The sequence below is a fragment of the Rhinoderma darwinii genome, assembly GCF_050947455.1.
Source record: "Rhinoderma darwinii isolate aRhiDar2 chromosome 5 unlocalized genomic scaffold, aRhiDar2.hap1 SUPER_5_unloc_36, whole genome shotgun sequence".
In the NCBI taxonomy this organism is placed as follows: domain Eukaryota; kingdom Metazoa; phylum Chordata; class Amphibia; order Anura; family Rhinodermatidae; genus Rhinoderma; species Rhinoderma darwinii.
The window spans coordinates 394,499-414,231 of record NW_027461794.1 but is presented as its reverse complement, the minus strand read 5'-3'; the positions used below and the strand labels follow the sequence as shown (position 1 = coordinate 414,231).

The 19,733-nt window shown below is 46.4% G+C and overlaps 7 non-coding genes and 2 pseudogenes across 7 annotated transcripts; all 9 read right to left on the bottom strand.

The window, feature by feature from the left end:
* Positions 1–1,209: 1,209 nt before the first annotated feature.
* Positions 1,210–1,401, bottom strand: LOC142691225 (U2 spliceosomal RNA). Its single transcript, XR_012859854.1, has one exon. It is a non-coding gene; the product is annotated as a U2 spliceosomal RNA (small nuclear RNA).
* Positions 1,402–8,248: 6,847 nt separating this feature from the next.
* LOC142691125 (U2 spliceosomal RNA) lies at positions 8,249–8,439 on the bottom strand. The gene has a single exon (XR_012859772.1). It is a non-coding gene; the product is annotated as a U2 spliceosomal RNA (small nuclear RNA).
* Positions 8,440–9,734: 1,295 nt separating this feature from the next.
* LOC142691257 (U2 spliceosomal RNA) lies at positions 9,735–9,951 on the bottom strand (annotated as a pseudogene).
* A 1,350-nt stretch (positions 9,952–11,301) lies between these two features.
* LOC142691297 (U2 spliceosomal RNA) lies at positions 11,302–11,412 on the bottom strand (annotated as a pseudogene).
* A 1,342-nt stretch (positions 11,413–12,754) lies between these two features.
* On the bottom strand, positions 12,755–12,945 carry LOC142691124 (U2 spliceosomal RNA). The gene has a single exon (XR_012859771.1). It is a non-coding gene; the product is annotated as a U2 spliceosomal RNA (small nuclear RNA).
* Positions 12,946–14,240: 1,295 nt separating this feature from the next.
* Positions 14,241–14,431, bottom strand: LOC142691122 (U2 spliceosomal RNA). The gene has a single exon (XR_012859769.1). It is a non-coding gene; the product is annotated as a U2 spliceosomal RNA (small nuclear RNA).
* Positions 14,432–15,726: 1,295 nt separating this feature from the next.
* LOC142691121 (U2 spliceosomal RNA) lies at positions 15,727–15,917 on the bottom strand. Its single transcript, XR_012859768.1, has one exon. It is a non-coding gene; the product is annotated as a U2 spliceosomal RNA (small nuclear RNA).
* A 1,344-nt stretch (positions 15,918–17,261) lies between these two features.
* Positions 17,262–17,452, bottom strand: LOC142691120 (U2 spliceosomal RNA). Its single transcript, XR_012859767.1, has one exon. It is a non-coding gene; the product is annotated as a U2 spliceosomal RNA (small nuclear RNA).
* A 1,342-nt stretch (positions 17,453–18,794) lies between these two features.
* LOC142691119 (U2 spliceosomal RNA) lies at positions 18,795–18,985 on the bottom strand. The gene has a single exon (XR_012859766.1). It is a non-coding gene; the product is annotated as a U2 spliceosomal RNA (small nuclear RNA).
* Positions 18,986–19,733: the final 748 nt, after the last annotated feature.

The following is a 19,733-nucleotide window of genomic DNA, read 5'->3' as shown; positions in this document are numbered from 1 at the left end:
GGGAGGTGAATAAAGGCCGGAGAGGAAGCTACACAGGATTTGCTTCTTTTGCTTGCACCACAATGCAGTGCTGAAAGAGGAGGAATCTACATAAAAACGCCTTCCTGGCAACGCCCAAATGCCCTCCTGCCATGCAGATAAACACTGGCAGCGGCAGCAAGTGCATGCCCACAGCCACCCCTTGTTCCTTCACACCTTGTATCAGCTGTAATCCAGTCCAGTCCAGTCCAGTGCTGCCTGCTGAGCAGCACTGACCAACACTGCCTGGGCCCAGGCTTTTATCTATCTCTGAGGCAGGCCCCATTATGATGTCAGAAAGCTGGCTCTGGAATCCTGAGGGCTCCACTATGACACGTGCAAAGTTCCGTCTGAACTTTATATAAGACGGTGCGGCTCAGTCAGTCACTCAGTGTTGCCTGAGAGGGCAACACTGCAACAGCCGGCCGCCAGGCTGTCTTTTTTTTGCACATTTATTTGCCTCCAGGAGGCCACAAGAGGGAGACAAGGGACTGCAAAATGGAAAATAGGCATCCACCAACTTTACAGACAACTTCTCTTTGCTCCTACAACCTCCATCCTTGCACAGTTTGTTATTCTTCCAGGTAACATAGTAACAAATCCAAATTGCTGCTCTCTTTGTAGGCAAGCAAGGGTTTGTTGCAACTGCAATTCTTACTTCTTCTTGGAAATGTAGGGACGACAGTACATTCCATCACATCCATCTAGTGTACACAGGTAGGTCCATTGTGGCGGGCGGGCTGCTTTAATGGCTGTTTGCTGTTCCCCCTACTCCACTCCACTATTTGACTGTGGTGCTGCATCAATCAATCAGTGGCTGGCTCAGGTGCAGCTCTTTAACCTACCTAAAAGGGAGGGCGGAGAGAAGACAAGGAAGGTGAATGAGCTGTTCCAATGTGAAATGCCGGAAACACAGAAACACAGAAGACACACACACACACACACACACACACACACACACACACACACACACACACACACACACACACACACACACACACAACAAGAGGTGGCAATGTATTAATTAATTGCATTTAATAAATGAGCTCATTATCACACATGACTGTACAAATGCATTGTCCAACAGGTGTTGAAATAATGGGATTAAAAGGGGAGATCCCATCAGAAAGACAAAAACAATAGCAAACACAAATAGCACTTTTGGAATCTGATTTTAGTCAACACATAAGGGAAGGGTGCACCGGTCCTGGAAATACTGCAATACCAGGTCAATGCGTGGAGTGGACAGAGCAAGCTCTATTTCCATCTCCCTGTTCTAAAAATCCATTTAATATATGGTCCCCAGATAGGGGACGTATCAGATATTAAACTGATAAGAACAGATAAGGTTTCAACAAAGTTTTTTATTGGCAAAAATAATATATTTTACAGACTTTTTTTAAAATTGAAACCACAAGATAAAATCAACAGCATAATACATGAATATTCATACATTTAAATGAATACAAAAGTAATAATAATAAGACCAGTAATACAGATGTTATAATAAAAGTACAGAACAATAGCAGGATAAAATTTATACAGGGCATAAAAGACATAAAAGAATAAAACCATTTTTATTTACAATGTTATGGTATTCCACATTTGCAAACACCACATGGATGTTGCTTCTTTTACCCCTAGCTGCTTTTTGTCCCTAAGATAATAAATATACATTTCACTTAGGGCATATTTCACACAATTTTTAACGTCAATAAAATCATGTTTAAAAAGCAGAATGTTCCTAACCTTCCAGATGGCATTCTTAAAACAGTTTAAAATGATCCAACAGACCATTTGCTGTTTAAAACTTGGGCAGTTAAAAAGACCATAAAACACGTATTCAAATTTAAGATCTTTAAGACCGCAGGCCCATTTCAGCAATGGGCCTACCTTCCTCCAAACCTCCTGTGCATATGGGCAGTTCCAAAACAGGTGCATTACCGTCTCGTCGTCACCACACCTGTCTCTCGGGCACTTGGCTCTCGCCACCAGTCCTCGCCTATGCTGGAATTCACGAGTAGGGAGGCACTGGTGAACGATTGCCCAGGCAAGGTCCTTGTGCACATTTGCCATAAATTTCCCGAAAACGTTCCGCCACACCACCTTGGACCTTGCCTGTGAGAAATTTGAAACTGCCAGTGTATCCTCCTGCCGCCTACAGGAGAGTGACACTTTTTTCTGGTCCCCCAATATGTCAGGCTCCAATTCTTGGAGACCTAGGAGCCTGACAGTTTTTTCGAGCACCGCATATTGTTTTGGGGGACACAGAAGCACAGGAGAATTCAAAGGGACACGAAACCATCGTTTAAAAATCATGCCCGTAGCGTACTTTAAAAAGTAGCTAAAAATACCATCAGAATTATACATTTTAAAACAGAAGCAAAAGTATTTAATGTAAAAGAAGTTTAAAAGGTTAGGAACATCTCTCCCGCCATTGTCCTTACATCTGTACATAAAATCACGTTTTAGTTTTTCCATTTTGGAACCCCATAAAAACATAAAACAGATCCTGGTCACTTTTTTAATATATAAAATTGTTGGAGGGAAAACCATAGCTACATAAAGCATTATGGGTAATAAAACAGATTTAATTATTAAAACTTTTCCCTCCATGGTGAGATTTCTCAAATTCCACATTAAAACCTTTTTTTCCATTTTGGCAATTACTGAATCCCAATTGGGTCTCCCATCGTTTTCTTGATTAAAAACAATTCCTAAAATTTTTATCTGATCCTGCTGCATGTTAACTCCTGGTGTCACAGAGGAATCCCATACACCAGTATAAAAACAGTCACACTTATCAACGTTTAATTTAAAACTAGAGGCTTCACAAAAAAAGCCGGTGTTCCTCAATGCCCGTCTCATAGAAGCGGCGTCTGGGCATAGGACGGTGGCGTCATCCATATAGCCTAGGATTTTTATCTGGTTCCCCCTTCCTCCAGGTATGGGCACGCCTCTGATGACTTTATCATCTCTTATTAGGGTGAACAGAGGTTCTATGGCACAAATAAAAAGGAGCGGAGACAACGGGCACCCCTGTTTCACCCCTGATAAAAGAGGAACACCTTTAGTTAAAAATCCGTTGATAGAAATTTGGCTAAAACAGGATCGATATAAAAGCTTAATACGTGTTAAAATAATTTCAGGAACAGCCATCTTTTTAAGAACCATAAAAAGATATTCATGGGAGACCCGGTCAAAAGCCTTCTCGAAATCTAAGGATAAAATAGCAAGGCTTTGACCCCTTTCTTTAAAATACCAAATGATGTCACGTAAAATATTCAGGGACTCAGTAATTGACCTCCCAGGTACCCCACATACCTGGTTTGGATGGATTAATTTATGAATAAAAGGTTTAAAACGGATTGTTATTAGTTTAGCTAAAATTTTACAATCAACGTTTAAAAGAGTAATAGGGCGCCAGTTTTTTAACTGGTCCCTCTCACCTTTTTTAAAAATTAAGGACACAATCCCCCTCCTCCAGGAAGGGGGCAGCTCTTCAGTAATAAAAACTTCCTTATACAATAAAAACATGTCATTCTTTAAAATTTCCCAAAAAGCATGATAAAATTCGATGGGCAGACCATCTTCCCCAGGAGCTTTCCCATTAGAAAAACTTTTAAAAGCAAATAAAAGTTCCTCCAAGGTAATATTACGGGATAAAACTTCCTGGTCTAAAATATCTAGCTTGGCATCAAGGGAATTAAGAACATGTTCTAAAAAGGAAGGATCAATATTTTTCTTGTTAAAAAGAGATTGGTAGAAATTAAAAGCAGAATTTAAAATGCCGACCATAGTGGTTTCTCCTTCAAGGTTTAAAATGACATCTCGTTTATCCATTACCTTTTTGAAGAAGAACCGGGAACACTTCTCGCCATCCTCGAGGTGCTTTACATGTGAATTAAAAATTATTTGTTTCCCTTTCTCTTCTATGGCATGTTTTATTTCAGCTTTAAGATTTAAGATATCATCATCAACATCCATACCAATCTCCTTCAATTTAAAAAGTACATGTAAACGTTTATTAAGAACATAAAACCATTGTTTTTTCTCTTTTGCTTTCTTCTTACCTGCTCGAATAAAAAAAGCTCTGATTTTGGGTTTAATGCCCTCCCACCAGTGTAGCATAGGCTGACTGGGCGCTCTATGGGACTGCCAACACTGGTAGGTCCGCACAAACTCCTCTTTAATGATGGGGTCCTCCAGGAGTGTGGTGTTTAGTCTCCAGGGACCCCTACAAGCTTTTTGCTCTCCCTCTAGCTCCAGGTGCACTGAAAGGAGCTTGTGATCAGATAAAATATTTGTTAAAAGCAAACATTTTTTGGGAATAAAACTATTAGAAGTGAAAATAAAATCAATTCTGGAGCTCACTCTTCCATTGGACCAGGTGGGGCCTGGGTCCGCAGGCAAGAGTTCCCTCCAGCAATCTTTCAATTTAAAATCACCAATAAAATTCTTGAGCAGGTAAGAAGTACGGTCAATTTTTCGATTAAAATCCCCACCCTGCCGGTGTTCTCCATCTCGCACACAGTTAAAATCACCACCCACCAGCAGGGGGGTAGACCCAACACAAAACAATGGTAAAATCTCTAATAGTTCTGCCCTCTCCTGTTTGGTAGGAGGGGCATAAACGTTTAAAACACGAATTAAAATTCCATTAAAAAGCAAATGTATTAAAATAGCTCTGCCGGGCATGATTTCAGTCACTGTTTGGATGGAGATAAAACGACCTCGGCAGAGCAATCCAACCCCCGCAGAGCGACAGTCATTTCCACCAGACCAGACTGAGGGGCCTAGTTTCCAGTCCATCTTTAAATCTTGATATTCCAAGTCATTAGGGATTCCACATTCTTGAAGCAGGCAAAGGTCAAAGTCCACAGTCTCTAAAAATGAAAATAAAGCAGTCCTGCGGACAGGGCTCTTTAGGGACCTCACATTTAGTGAGGCGACTTTGATAGGAACCAACATAGTCTTAGTTGAGGTCAGGGTCCGAACCAGAAGAGTCGTACTCGGAGATCAGCTGCGAGTCTGGACCCCCTTTTTGAGGGGTCAATAAATCTTGGATGTTGGTAGGGTCAGAGCCAGATACGTGGGCGGCTCCAACCCCCACACTGCTCTCATCCGAACTCCGATAGGCAGCTTTCCTCCGAACTCCGGACTCCTCTTCCTCTCGCTGTCTCTTTGCAGAATGGCTCCTATCCATCTCCTCGAAGTCGCTCTCACCCATCTCTGGCCCCTGGCTGAAGATATCGCTGATGTCCTTCCTGGGCAGCTGCACAGGGGCCTGTGAGGTCCCATCACTCTTGGCAACCTTTGCCTGCTTACGGGGAGCCTTCATCGCAAGCCCCTCCACAACCGCAGTGGAGGAACTTTGCTCCGACCCCCCCGTTGACCGGAAATGGTCAAAACGAGGCTCCAATCCAGCATATTTTAGGGTTTTCTTAATGGAGCCCTCGTCTGACACAGAGTGTCTCCGCTCCATGCCCACACTCTTGGGACAGGCGTCAGGTCCTACTGCAGAACCTACGGAGCCACGACGCCTGTCGCTAACCACTGCCTCAACAGGGTCCACTGCAGGCGGAGCAGAGGACCTGTTTGCAGAGGTGCCGGTCAACTTATGTCCAGCAGAGTCAGAATTCCTCCTGCTCTGCCTGGACCCGGTGGAATCCCTATGGCCGTCCCTCGAGGCTGACATCGGTGGGCCCCCCGATGGAGCTGTGAAGGACTTTGGCCTGGACCCCTCAGTCGTCAATGCTCGTTTTGGGGCATTACCAGCGGCGTCTGCACATGTTGCAAACTGCCGCTCTGGCCCTGGTCTGGGTGGCCCAGATTTCGCTCTGCGGGGGCAATCTTTAAAAGCATGCCCAGTCATGCCGCACAGATTGCACAACACCTCGGAACTGCATTTTGCCGCTACGTGTCCAACCTGGCCACACCTGTTACACTGCACCACATGGGGCCGGTCACAATGTTCTCTGGTGTGGCCATATCTCAAGCAGTTCCGGCAGGCTATTGGCATCTGGGGGTAAAATAGGAATCCTCGATTCTTCCCAATGGCAAAGTTCTGGGGTGGGTGATGTAAGCCTCCAATGCCATTGGGATCCTGGCGGAACTTCACCCAATATTTTCTTTTGCCATTCCAGAAGCTCTGGGTGTTCAAGATTTTATGTGAGAAGCGGACCTCCCTGCAGTAACGACTGAGGAAGGTTTCAATGTCACACTCTGAGACAAATGGACTGAACATGCACATCACGAGCGGGACTTCTTCCTCCCCGTAGAGGAATAAAAAGTTCAGTCCATTTAGCCGCTCCTCACTCTGGTCCGCATCAGACAATCTTTTGTGCATGTTGTCGCAACATGCCGCGGCCGTAAAGGATACGGTGTACCGACCGCGGCTTTCCTGGTCGTTGAGACACAGGATGTCCGCCCGCTTGAGCCCCAGGAAGTCCAGCAGAATCACCTCCACAATGAAGCGAAGGTTCTTCCGCTGGCGATGGCCTTCTTCCACCTCGATGCGGACGGACTGGCGCAACCGGGTGTCCCCGGATGCAAATCCAAATGTAAATGGCATTTTCAGTGCCTGGGGGCTAAGCCTGTCCCTTATAGCAGCAAGGGCTCAGATTCCACAATTAAGTGGAACCCTCCCCCAAGGCCAAGGATTAGGGTACCCCAGACACCTACGAAGCCCGATAAACGCCCTCGGAACGCTCTTAGAAAAACGCCTCAAGGCCGGTTGACCTCTTGGGTAAGGCGCGATCGCAACTCGTTGTCCGGGGGCTAAGCCCACTCCCCAAATAGCAGCAAGGGGGTGAAGTCTCTCTGTGAAAAGAGACGATCCCCCAAGGCCAAGGAGCAGGGTACCCCGGACACCTCCCAACAAAACCAGATGCAGAAATACTACACCTGATCTTGCCAAAAGGCCGAGAAGCGATAACCCGAGCGGCCCTTGCCTTGCCCGAGCCTGTCCCATACTGCTGTTCACCCCTTGCAGCGATTGATTCAGCCTACTCCTAGGCAATTCCATGGGGCCCTGCAGGCTCACACACATTTACAGCTACTAAGCGGGAGGGAGGTGAATAAAGGCCGGAGAGGAAGCTACACAGGATTTGCTTCTTTTGCTTGCACCACAATGCAGTGCTGAAAGAGGAGGAATCTACATAAAAACGCCTTCCTGGCAACGCCCAAATGCCCTCCTGCCATGCAGATAAACACTGGCAGCGGCAGCAAGTGCATGCCCACAGCCACCCCTTGTTCCTTCACACCTTGTATCAGCTGTAATCCAGTCCAGTCCAGTCCAGTGCTGCCTGCTGAGCAGCACTGACCAACACTGCCTGGGCCCAGGCTTTTATCTATCTCTGAGGCAGGCCCCATTATGATGTCAGAAAGCTGGCTCTGGAATCCTGAGGGCTCCACTATGACACGTGCAAAGTTCCGTCTGAACTTTATATAAGACGGTGCGGCTCAGTCAGTCACTCAGTGTTGCCTGAGAGGGCAACACTGCAACAGCCGGCCGCCAGGCTGTCTTTTTTTTGCACAGCTAGTTGCCTCCAGGAGGCCACAAGAGGGAGACAAGGGACTGCAAAATGGAAAATAGGCATCCACCAACTTTACAGACAACTTGTTCTCCTTGCTCCTACAACCTCCATCCTTGCACAGTTTGTTATTTTATTCTTCTAGGTAACATAGTAACAAATCCAAATTGCTGCTCTCTTTGTAGGCAAGCAAGGGTTTGTTGCAACTGCAATTCTTACTTCTTCTTGGAAATGTTGGGACGGCAGTACATTCCATCACATCCATCTAGTGTACACAGGTAGGTCCATTGTGGCGGGTAGGCGGCTGGCTGCTTTAATGGCTGTTTGCTGTTCCCCTACTCCACTCCACTCCACTAGTTGACTGTGTTGCTGCATCAATCAGTGGCTGGCTCAGGTGCAGCTCTTTAACCTACCTAGGAGGGAGGGCGGAGAGAAGACAAGGAAGGTGAATGAGCTGTTCCAATGTGAAATGCCGGAAACACAGAAACACAGAAGACACACACACAACAAGAGGTGGCAATGTATTAATTAATTGCATTTAATAAATGAGCTCATTATCACACATGACTGTACAAATGCATTGTCCAACAGGTGTTGAAATAATGGGATTAAAAGGGGAGATCCCATCAGAAAGACAAAAACAATAGCAAACACAAATAGCACTTTTGGAATCTGATTTTAGTCAACACATAAGGGAAGGGTGCACCGGTCCTGGAAATACTGCAATACCAGGTCAATGCGTGGAGTGGACAGAGCAAGCTCTATTTCCATCTCCCTGTTCTAAAAATCCATTTAATATATGGTCCCCAGATAGGGGACGTATCAGATATTAAACTGATAAGAACAGATACTACACTTGATCTTAGCCAAAAGGCCGAGAAGCGATAACCCGAGCGGCCCTTGCCTTGCCCGAGCCTGTCCCATACTGCTGTTCACCCCTTGCAGCGATTGATTCAGCCTACTCCTAGGCAATTCCATGGGGCCCTGCAGGCTCACACACATTTACAGCTACTAAGCGGGAGGGAGGTGAATAAAGGCCGGAGAGGAAGCTACACAGGATTTGCTTCTTTTGCTTGCACCACAATGCAGTGCTGAAAGAGGAGGAATCTACATAAAAACGCCTTCCTGGCAACGCCCAAATGCCCTCCTGCCATGCAGATAAACACTGGCAGCGGCAGCAAGTGCATGCCCACAGCCACCCCTTGTTCCTTCACACCTTGTATCAGCTGTAATCCAGTCCAGTCCAGTCCAGTGCTGCCTGCTGAGCAGCACTGACCAACACTGCCTGGGCCCAGGCTTTTATCTATCTCTGAGGCAGGCCCCATTATGATGTCAGAAAGCTGGCTCTGGAATCCTGAGGGCTCCACTATGACACGTGCAAAGTTCCGTCTGAACTTTATATAAGACGGTGCGGCTCAGTCAGTCACTCAGTGTTGCCTGAGAGGGCAACACTGCAACAGCCGGCCGCCAGGCTGTCTTTTTTTTGCACAGCTAGTTGCCTCCAGGAGGCCACAAGAGGGAGACAAGGGACTGCAAAATGGAAAATAGGCATCCACCAACTTTACAGACAACTTGTTCTCCTTGCTCCTACAACCTCCATCCTTGCACAGTTTGTTATTTTATTCTTCTAGGTAACATAGTAACAAATCCAAATTGCTGCTCTCTTTGTAGGCAAGCAAGGGTTTGTTGCAACTGCAATTCTTACTTCTTCTTGGAAATGTTGGGACGGCAGTACATTCCATCACATCCATCTAGTGTACACAGGTAGGTCCATTGTGGCGGGTAGGCGGCTGGCTGCTTTAATGGCTGTTTGCTGTTCCCCTACTCCACTCCACTCCACTAGTTGACTGTGTTGCTGCATCAATCAGTGGCTGGCTCAGGTGCAGCTCTTTAACCTACCTAGGAGGGAGGGCGGAGAGAAGACAAGGAAGGTGAATGAGCTGTTCCAATGTGAAATGCCGGAAACACAGAAACACAGAAGACACACACACAACAAGAGGTGGCAATGTATTAATTAATTGCATTTAATAAATGAGCTCATTATCACACATGACTGTACAAATGCATTGTCCAACAGGTGTTGAAATAATGGGATTAAAAGGGGAGATCCCATCAGAAAGACAAAAACAATAGCAAACACAAATAGCACTTTTGGAATCTGATTTTAGTCAACACATAAGGGAAGGGTGCACCGGTCCTGGAAATACTGCAATACCAGGTCAATGCGTGGAGTGGACAGAGCAAGCTCTATTTCCATCTCCCTGTTCTAAAAATCCATTTAATATATGGTCCCCAGATAGGGGACGTATCAGATATTAAACTGATAAGAACAGATTTTTTTTTTTTTTTTTTTTTTTTTTTTTTTTTTAATTCATTCAGATCACGTCTTAAAAATCATAAAATTCAAAATAAAAAAGACTTAGATCATCACAATGAAAACTGAAAACGTACAATTAATTTTTGTTTTCCTCTTTCCTTTTTTTTCCTTAAGAAATCAAAAAAACATTCCTTTTTTAACAGCAATAGTTCCTAACATATCCACTAGATGTTCCTGCAAATCATTACCATCCCACTCACAGTTTACAATGCACGTTAACCATGTTGGCACACCATACCTTTCAAGAAACCCTGGTAAATTTTCTCTTACACAGAGCCGCACCCTCCTCCGCATTTTTTCAAAATTAATTTTACTACGTAACTGCTCTACTTCTTCCAATAACCTGTCTCTTTCTGCTCTTTCCTCTTCTGAAATGACACTTTTTTTCTTTCTCTCTGCTTTTTTCCTTTTTTTCTCATCACTTTGCCCACTTCCTTCCAATTTATGAAGCTTGCCTTCTTCCAAACTAACTTCCGCTTCCTTTCTTTTGACTATCTTCTTATTTTCCTCTTGTACCTCACGTTTGCTTTTCTTTGGGCACGATTTGAATATGTGCCCCTCCTCTCCACACATATTACATACTTTCCCTTTCTGACATTCATTATACTTATGTCCCTCTTGCAGACATTTTGTACACATTACTTTCTCACAGGCTTCTCTCTCATGACCATACTCTTTACAATTCAAACAAAACATATCCATTCCAAGAAAAAATAAATTTCCACACGCACTTCCAATCTTGAACCGCGCTGGAGGAAACAATAGGTTTCTAGATTCACCAATTCTCACAAATTTACAAAGAAATTTCCACTTCCCAGTCCAAAATCCAAAAGGGTTAAACACTTTCCCCTTTCCCACCACCTCCTCACAAAACTTATTGAGAAATAACTTAATGTCCTCTTCATCCACGTAAGGCGAAAACATTTTTACAACCACCAACTTTTTGTTTGGCACAAAATGTGGTGTTACCTTCACACCCACAAGTCTTGGGTCCCTTTTACCTTCCTTCAAGCGTTCTAAAAAGACAGCATAAATTTCTTCTGTGGCGAAGGTAACGTCAAAGCACCCTCTCCTCGGATAGTCCATCACCGCCAAAATGCATGATCTCTCCAGCTGAAAGAAATCCAACAAAAGAACCTTTGTGATGAACTCCAGATCCTTCCTTTGTCGCTCAGATTCCTCCACGAAAAACCGGACAGCATTCCTGGTACGCATATATTCGGGAATTTCCTCCATCCTGCTCCAAACGAATTCCAGCAATCTCCAAAGAATACCTTCAGTACCGAAGTACCAGGCAGGTGATCGCTCCCCGTTGCCCTGGACTAATCCTCCTCCCCAATAGCAGCAGAGGGGTGAAGTCTCTCCTAAGAGAAACGATCCCCCCAGGCCAAGGAAAAGGGTACCAGGGCACCTCCTGACCAAGAAACAAGGCAATACCCTAAAGTACTACACTTGATCTTAGCCAAAAGGCCGAGAAGCGATAACCCGAGCGGCCCTTGCCTTGCCCGAGCCTGTCCCATACTGCTGTTCACCCCTTGCAGCGATTGATTCAGCCTACTCCTAGGCAATTCCATGGGGCCCTGCAGGCTCACACACATTTACAGCTACTAAGCGGGAGGGAGGTGAATAAAGGCCGGAGAGGAAGCTACACAGGATTTGCTTCTTTTGCTTGCACCACAATGCAGTGCTGAAAGAGGAGGAATCTACATAAAAACGCCTTCCTGGCAACGCCCAAATGCCCTCCTGCCATGCAGATAAACACTGGCAGCGGCAGCAAGTGCATGCCCACAGCCACCCCTTGTTCCTTCACACCTTGTATCAGCTGTAATCCAGTCCAGTCCAGTCCAGTGCTGCCTGCTGAGCAGCACTGACCAACACTGCCTGGGCCCAGGCTTTTATCTATCTCTGAGGCAGGCCCCATTATGATGTCAGAAAGCTGGCTCTGGAATCCTGAGGGCTCCACTATGACACGTGCAAAGTTCCGTCTGAACTTTATATAAGACGGTGCGGCTCAGTCAGTCACTCAGTGTTGCCTGAGAGGGCAACACTGCAACAGCCGGCCGCCAGGCTGTCTTTTTTTTGCACATTTATTTGCCTCCAGGAGGCCACAAGAGGGAGACAAGGGACTGCAAAATGGAAAATAGGCATCCACCAACTTTACAGACAACTTCTCTTTGCTCCTACAACCTCCATCCTTGCACAGTTTGTTATTCTTCCAGGTAACATAGTAACAAATCCAAATTGCTGCTCTCTTTGTAGGCAAGCAAGGGTTTGTTGCAACTGCAATTCTTACTTCTTCTTGGAAATGTAGGGACGACAGTACATTCCATCACATCCATCTAGTGTACACAGGTAGGTCCATTGTGGCGGGCGGGCTGCTTTAATGGCTGTTTGCTGTTCCCCCTACTCCACTCCACTATTTGACTGTGGTGCTGCATCAATCAATCAGTGGCTGGCTCAGGTGCAGCTCTTTAACCTACCTAAAAGGGAGGGCGGAGAGAAGACAAGGAAGGTGAATGAGCTGTTCCAATGTGAAATGCCGGAAACACAGAAACACAGAAGACACACACACACACACACACACACACACACACACACACACACACACACACACACACACACACACACACACACAACAAGAGGTGGCAATGTATTAATTAATTGCATTTAATAAATGAGCTCATTATCACACATGACTGTACAAATGCATTGTCCAACAGGTGTTGAAATAATGGGATTAAAAGGGGAGATCCCATCAGAAAGACAAAAACAATAGCAAACACAAATAGCACTTTTGGAATCTGATTTTAGTCAACACATAAGGGAAGGGTGCACCGGTCCTGGAAATACTGCAATACCAGGTCAATGCGTGGAGTGGACAGAGCAAGCTCTATTTCCATCTCCCTGTTCTAAAAATCCATTTAATATATGGTCCCCAGATAGGGGACGTATCAGATATTAAACTGATAAGAACAGATACTACACTTGATCTTAGCCAAAAGGCCGAGAAGCGATAACCCGAGCGGCCCTTGCCTTGCCCGAGCCTGTCCCATACTGCTGTTCACCCCTTGCAGCGATTGATTCAGCCTACTCCTAGGCAATTCCATGGGGCCCTGCAGGCTCACACACATTTACAGCTACTAAGCGGGAGGGAGGTGAATAAAGGCCGGAGAGGAAGCTACACAGGATTTGCTTCTTTTGCTTGCACCACAATGCAGTGCTGAAAGAGGAGGAATCTACATAAAAACGCCTTCCTGGCAACGCCCAAATGCCCTCCTGCCATGCAGATAAACACTGGCAGCGGCAGCAAGTGCATGCCCACAGCCACCCCTTGTTCCTTCACACCTTGTATCAGCTGTAATCCAGTCCAGTCCAGTCCAGTGCTGCCTGCTGAGCAGCACTGACCAACACTGCCTGGGCCCAGGCTTTTATCTATCTCTGAGGCAGGCCCCATTATGATGTCAGAAAGCTGGCTCTGGAATCCTGAGGGCTCCACTATGACACGTGCAAAGTTCCGTCTGAACTTTATATAAGACGGTGCGGCTCAGTCAGTCACTCAGTGTTGCCTGAGAGGGCAACACTGCAACAGCCGGCCGCCAGGCTGTCTTTTTTTTGCACAGCTAGTTGCCTCCAGGAGGCCACAAGAGGGAGACAAGGGACTGCAAAATGGAAAATAGGCATCCACCAACTTTACAGACAACTTGTTCTCCTTGCTCCTACAACCTCCATCCTTGCACAGTTTGTTATTTTATTCTTCTAGGTAACATAGTAACAAATCCAAATTGCTGCTCTCTTTGTAGGCAAGCAAGGGTTTGTTGCAACTGCAATTCTTACTTCTTCTTGGAAATGTTGGGACGGCAGTACATTCCATCACATCCATCTAGTGTACACAGGTAGGTCCATTGTGGCGGGTAGGCGGCTGGCTGCTTTAATGGCTGTTTGCTGTTCCCCTACTCCACTCCACTCCACTAGTTGACTGTGTTGCTGCATCAATCAGTGGCTGGCTCAGGTGCAGCTCTTTAACCTACCTAGGAGGGAGGGCGGAGAGAAGACAAGGAAGGTGAATGAGCTGTTCCAATGTGAAATGCCGGAAACACAGAAACACAGAAGACACACACACAACAAGAGGTGGCAATGTATTAATTAATTGCATTTAATAAATGAGCTCATTATCACACATGACTGTACAAATGCATTGTCCAACAGGTGTTGAAATAATGGGATTAAAAGGGGAGATCCCATCAGAAAGACAAAAACAATAGCAAACACAAATAGCACTTTTGGAATCTGATTTTAGTCAACACATAAGGGAAGGGTGCACCGGTCCTGGAAATACTGCAATACCAGGTCAATGCGTGGAGTGGACAGAGCAAGCTCTATTTCCATCTCCCTGTTCTAAAAATCCATTTAATATATGGTCCCCAGATAGGGGACGTATCAGATATTAAACTGATAAGAACAGATACTACACTTGATCTTAGCCAAAAGGCCGAGAAGCGATAACCCGAGCGGCCCTTGCCTTGCCCGAGCCTGTCCCATACTGCTGTTCACCCCTTGCAGCGATTGATTCAGCCTACTCCTAGGCAATTCCATGGGGCCCTGCAGGCTCACACACATTTACAGCTACTAAGCGGGAGGGAGGTGAATAAAGGCCGGAGAGGAAGCTACACAGGATTTGCTTCTTTTGCTTGCACCACAATGCAGTGCTGAAAGAGGAGGAATCTACATAAAAACGCCTTCCTGGCAACGCCCAAATGCCCTCCTGCCATGCAGATAAACACTGGCAGCGGCAGCAAGTGCATGCCCACAGCCACCCCTTGTTCCTTCACACCTTGTATCAGCTGTAATCCAGTCCAGTCCAGTCCAGTGCTGCCTGCTGAGCAGCACTGACCAACACTGCCTGGGCCCAGGCTTTTATCTATCTCTGAGGCAGGCCCCATTATGATGTCAGAAAGCTGGCTCTGGAATCCTGAGGGCTCCACTATGACACGTGCAAAGTTCCGTCTGAACTTTATATAAGACGGTGCGGCTCAGTCAGTCACTCAGTGTTGCCTGAGAGGGCAACACTGCAACAGCCGGCCGCCAGGCTGTCTTTTTTTTGCACAGCTAGTTGCCTCCAGGAGGCCACAAGAGGGAGACAAGGGACTGCAAAATGGAAAATAGGCATCCACCAACTTTACAGACAACTTGTTCTCCTTGCTCCTACAACCTCCATCCTTGCACAGTTTGTTATTTTATTCTTCTAGGTAACATAGTAACAAATCCAAATTGCTGCTCTCTTTGTAGGCAAGCAAGGGTTTGTTGCAACTGCAATTCTTACTTCTTCTTGGAAATGTTGGGACGGCAGTACATTCCATCACATCCATCTAGTGTACACAGGTAGGTCCATTGTGGCGGGTAGGCGGCTGGCTGCTTTAATGGCTGTTTGCTGTTCCCCTACTCCACTCCACTCCACTAGTTGACTGTGTTGCTGCATCAATCAGTGGCTGGCTCAGGTGCAGCTCTTTAACCTACCTAGGAGGGAGGGCGGAGAGAAGACAAGGAAGGTGAATGAGCTGTTCCAATGTGAAATGCCGGAAACACAGAAACACAGAAGACACACACACAACAAGAGGTGGCAATGTATTAATTAATTGCATTTAATAAATGAGCTCATTATCACACATGACTGTACAAATGCATTGTCCAACAGGTGTTGAAATAATGGGATTAAAAGGGGAGATCCCATCAGAAAGACAAAAACAATAGCAAACACAAATAGCACTTTTGGAATCTGATTTTAGTCAACACATAAGGGAAGGGTGCACCGGTCCTGGAAATACTGCAATACCAGGTCAATGCGTGGAGTGGACAGAGCAAGCTCTATTTCCATCTCCCTGTTCTAAAAATCCATTTAATATATGGTCCCCAGATAGGGGACGTATCAGATATTAAACTGATAAGAACAGATACTACACTTGATCTTAGCCAAAAGGCCGAGAAGCGATAACCCGAGCGGCCCTTGCCTTGCCCGAGCCTGTCCCATACTGCTGTTCACCCCTTGCAGCGATTGATTCAGCCTACTCCTAGGCAATTCCATGGGGCCCTGCAGGCTCACACACATTTACAGCTACTAAGCGGGAGGGAGGTGAATAAAGGCCGGAGAGGAAGCTACACAGGATTTGCTTCTTTTGCTTGCACCACAATGCAGTGCTGAAAGAGGAGGAATCTACATAAAAACGCCTTCCTGGCAACGCCCAAATGCCCTCCTGCCATGCAGATAAACACTGGCAGCGGCAGCAAGTGCATGCCCACAGCCACCCCTTGTTCCTTCACACCTTGTATCAGCTGTAATCCAGTCCAGTCCAGTCCAGTGCTGCCTGCTGAGCAGCACTGACCAACACTGCCTGGGCCCAGGCTTTTATCTATCTCTGAGGCAGGCCCCATTATGATGTCAGAAAGCTGGCTCTGGAATCCTGAGGGCTCCACTATGACACGTGCAAAGTTCCGTCTGAACTTTATATAAGACGGTGCGGCTCAGTCAGTCACTCAGTGTTGCCTGAGAGGGCAACACTGCAACAGCCGGCCGCCAGGCTGTCTTTTTTTTGCACATTTATTTGCCTCCAGGAGGCCACAAGAGGGAGACAAGGGACTGCAAAATGGAAAATAGGCATCCACCAACTTTACAGACAACTTCTCTTTGCTCCTACAACCTCCATCCTTGCACAGTTTGTTATTCTTCCAGGTAACATAGTAACAAATCCAAATTGCTGCTCTCTTTGTAGGCAAGCAAGGGTTTGTTGCAACTGCAATTCTTACTTCTTCTTGGAAATGTAGGGACGACAGTACATTCCATCACATCCATCTAGTGTACACAGGTAGGTCCATTGTGGCGGGCGGGCTGCTTTAATGGCTGTTTGCTGTTCCCCCTACTCCACTCCACTATTTGACTGTGGTGCTGCATCAATCAATCAGTGGCTGGCTCAGGTGCAGCTCTTTAACCTACCTAAAAGGGAGGGCGGAGAGAAGACAAGGAAGGTGAATGAGCTGTTCCAATGTGAAATGCCGGAAACACAGAAACACAGAAGACACACACACACACACACACACACACACACACACACACACACACACACACACACACACACACACACACACACACAACAAGAGGTGGCAATGTATTAATTAATTGCATTTAATAAATGAGCTCATTATCACACATGACTGTACAAATGCATTGTCCAACAGGTGTTGAAATAATGGGATTAAAAGGGGAGATCCCATCAGAAAGACAAAAACAATAGCAAACACAAATAGCACTTTTGGAATCTGATTTTAGTCAACACATAAGGGAAGGGTGCACCGGTCCTGGAAATACTGCAATACCAGGTCAATGCGTGGAGTGGACAGAGCAAGCTCTATTTCCATCTCCCTGTTCTAAAAATCCATTTAATATATGGTCCCCAGATAGGGGACGTATCAGATATTAAACTGATAAGAACAGATACTACACTTGATCTTAGCCAAAAGGCCGAGAAGCGATAACCCGAGCGGCCCTTGCCTTGCCCGAGCCTGTCCCATACTGCTGTTCACCCCTTGCAGCGATTGATTCAGCCTACTCCTAGGCAATTCCATGGGGCCCTGCAGGCTCACACACATTTACAGCTACTAAGCGGGAGGGAGGTGAATAAAGGCCGGAGAGGAAGCTACACAGGATTTGCTTCTTTTGCTTGCACCACAATGCAGTGCTGAAAGAGGAGGAATCTACATAAAAACGCCTTCCTGGCAACGCCCAAATGCCCTCCTGCCATGCAGATAAACACTGGCAGCGGCAGCAAGTGCATGCCCACAGCCACCCCTTGTTCCTTCACACCTTGTATCAGCTGTAATCCAGTCCAGTCCAGTCCAGTGCTGCCTGCTGAGCAGCACTGACCAACACTGCCTGGGCCCAGGCTTTTATCTATCTCTGAGGCAGGCCCCATTATGATGTCAGAAAGCTGGCTCTGGAATCCTGAGGGCTCCACTATGACACGTGCAAAGTTCCGTCTGAACTTTATATAAGACGGTGCGGCTCAGTCAGTCACTCAGTGTTGCCTGAGAGGGCAACACTGCAACAGCCGGCCGCCAGGCTGTCTTTTTTTTGCACATTTATTTGCCTCCAGGAGGCCACAAGAGGGAGACAAGGGACTGCAAAATGGAAAATAGGCATCCACCAACTTTACAGACAACTTCTCTTTGCTCCTACAACCTCCATCCTTGCACAGTTTGTTATTCTTCCAGGTAACATAGTAACAAATCCAAATTGCTGCTCTCTTTGTAGGCAAGCAAGGGTTTGTTGCAACTGCAATTCTTACTTCTTCTTGGAAATGTAGGGACGACAGTACATTCCATCACATCCATCTAGTGTACACAGGTAGGTCCATTGTGGCGGGCGGGCTGCTTTAATGGCTGTTTGCTGTTCCCCCTACTCCACTCCACTATTTGACTGTGGTGCTGCATCAATCAATCAGTGGCTGGCTCAGGTGCAGCTCTTTAACCTACCTAAAAGGGAGGGCGGAGAGAAGACAAGGAAGGTGAATGAGCTGTTCCAATGTGAAATGCCGGAAACACAGAAACACAGAAGACACACACACACACACACACACACACACACACACACACACACACACACACACACACACACACACACACACACAACAAGAGGTGGCAATGTATTAATTAATTGCATTTAATAAATGAGCTCATTATCACACATGACTGTACAAATGCATTGTCCAACAGGTGTTGAAATAATGGGATTAAAAGGGGAGATCCCATCAGAAAGACAAAAACAATAGCAAACACAAATAGCACTTTTGGAATCTGATTTTAGTCAACACATAAGGGAAGGGTGCACCGGTCCTGGAAATACTGCAATACCAGGTCAATGCGTGGAGTGGACAGAGCAAGCTCTATTTCCATCTCCCTGTTCTAAAAATCCATTTAATATATGGTCCCCAGATAGGGGACGTATCAGATATTAAACTGATAAGAACAGATACTACACTTGATCTTAGCCAAAAGGCCGAGAAGCGATAACCCGAGCGGCCCTTGCCTTGCCCGAGCCTGTCCCATACTGCTGTTCACCCCTTGCAGCGATTGATTCAGCCTACTCCTAGGCAATTCCATGGGGCCCTGCAGGCTCACACACATTTACAGCTACTAAGCGGGAGGGAGGTGAATAAAGGCCGGAGAGGAAGCTACACAGGATTTGCTTCTTTTGCTTGCACCACAATGCAGTGCTGAAAGAGGAGGAATCTACATAAAAACGCCTTCCTGGCAACGCCCAAATGCCCTCCTGCCATGCAGATAAACACTGGCAGCGGCAGCAAGTGCATGCCCACAGCCACCCCTTGTTCCTTCACACCTTGTATCAGCTGTAATCCAGTCCAGTCCAGTCCAGTGCTGCCTGCTGAGCAGCACTGACCAACACTGCCTGGGCCCAGGCTTTTATCTATCTCTGAGGCAGGCCCCATTATGATGTCAGAAAGCTGGCTCTGGAATCCTGAGGGCTCCACTATGACACGTGCAAAGTTCCGTCTGAACTTTATATAAGACGGTGCGGCTCAGTCAGTCACTCAGTGTTGCCTGAGAGGGCAACACTGCAACAGCCGGCCGCCAGGCTGTCTTTTTTTTGCACAGCTAGTTGCCTCCAGGAGGCCACAAGAGGGAGACAAGGGACTGCAAAATGGAAAATAGGCATCCACCAACTTTACAGACAACTTGTTCTCCTTGCTCCTACAACCTCCATCCTTGCACAGTTTGTTATTTTATTCTTCTAGGTA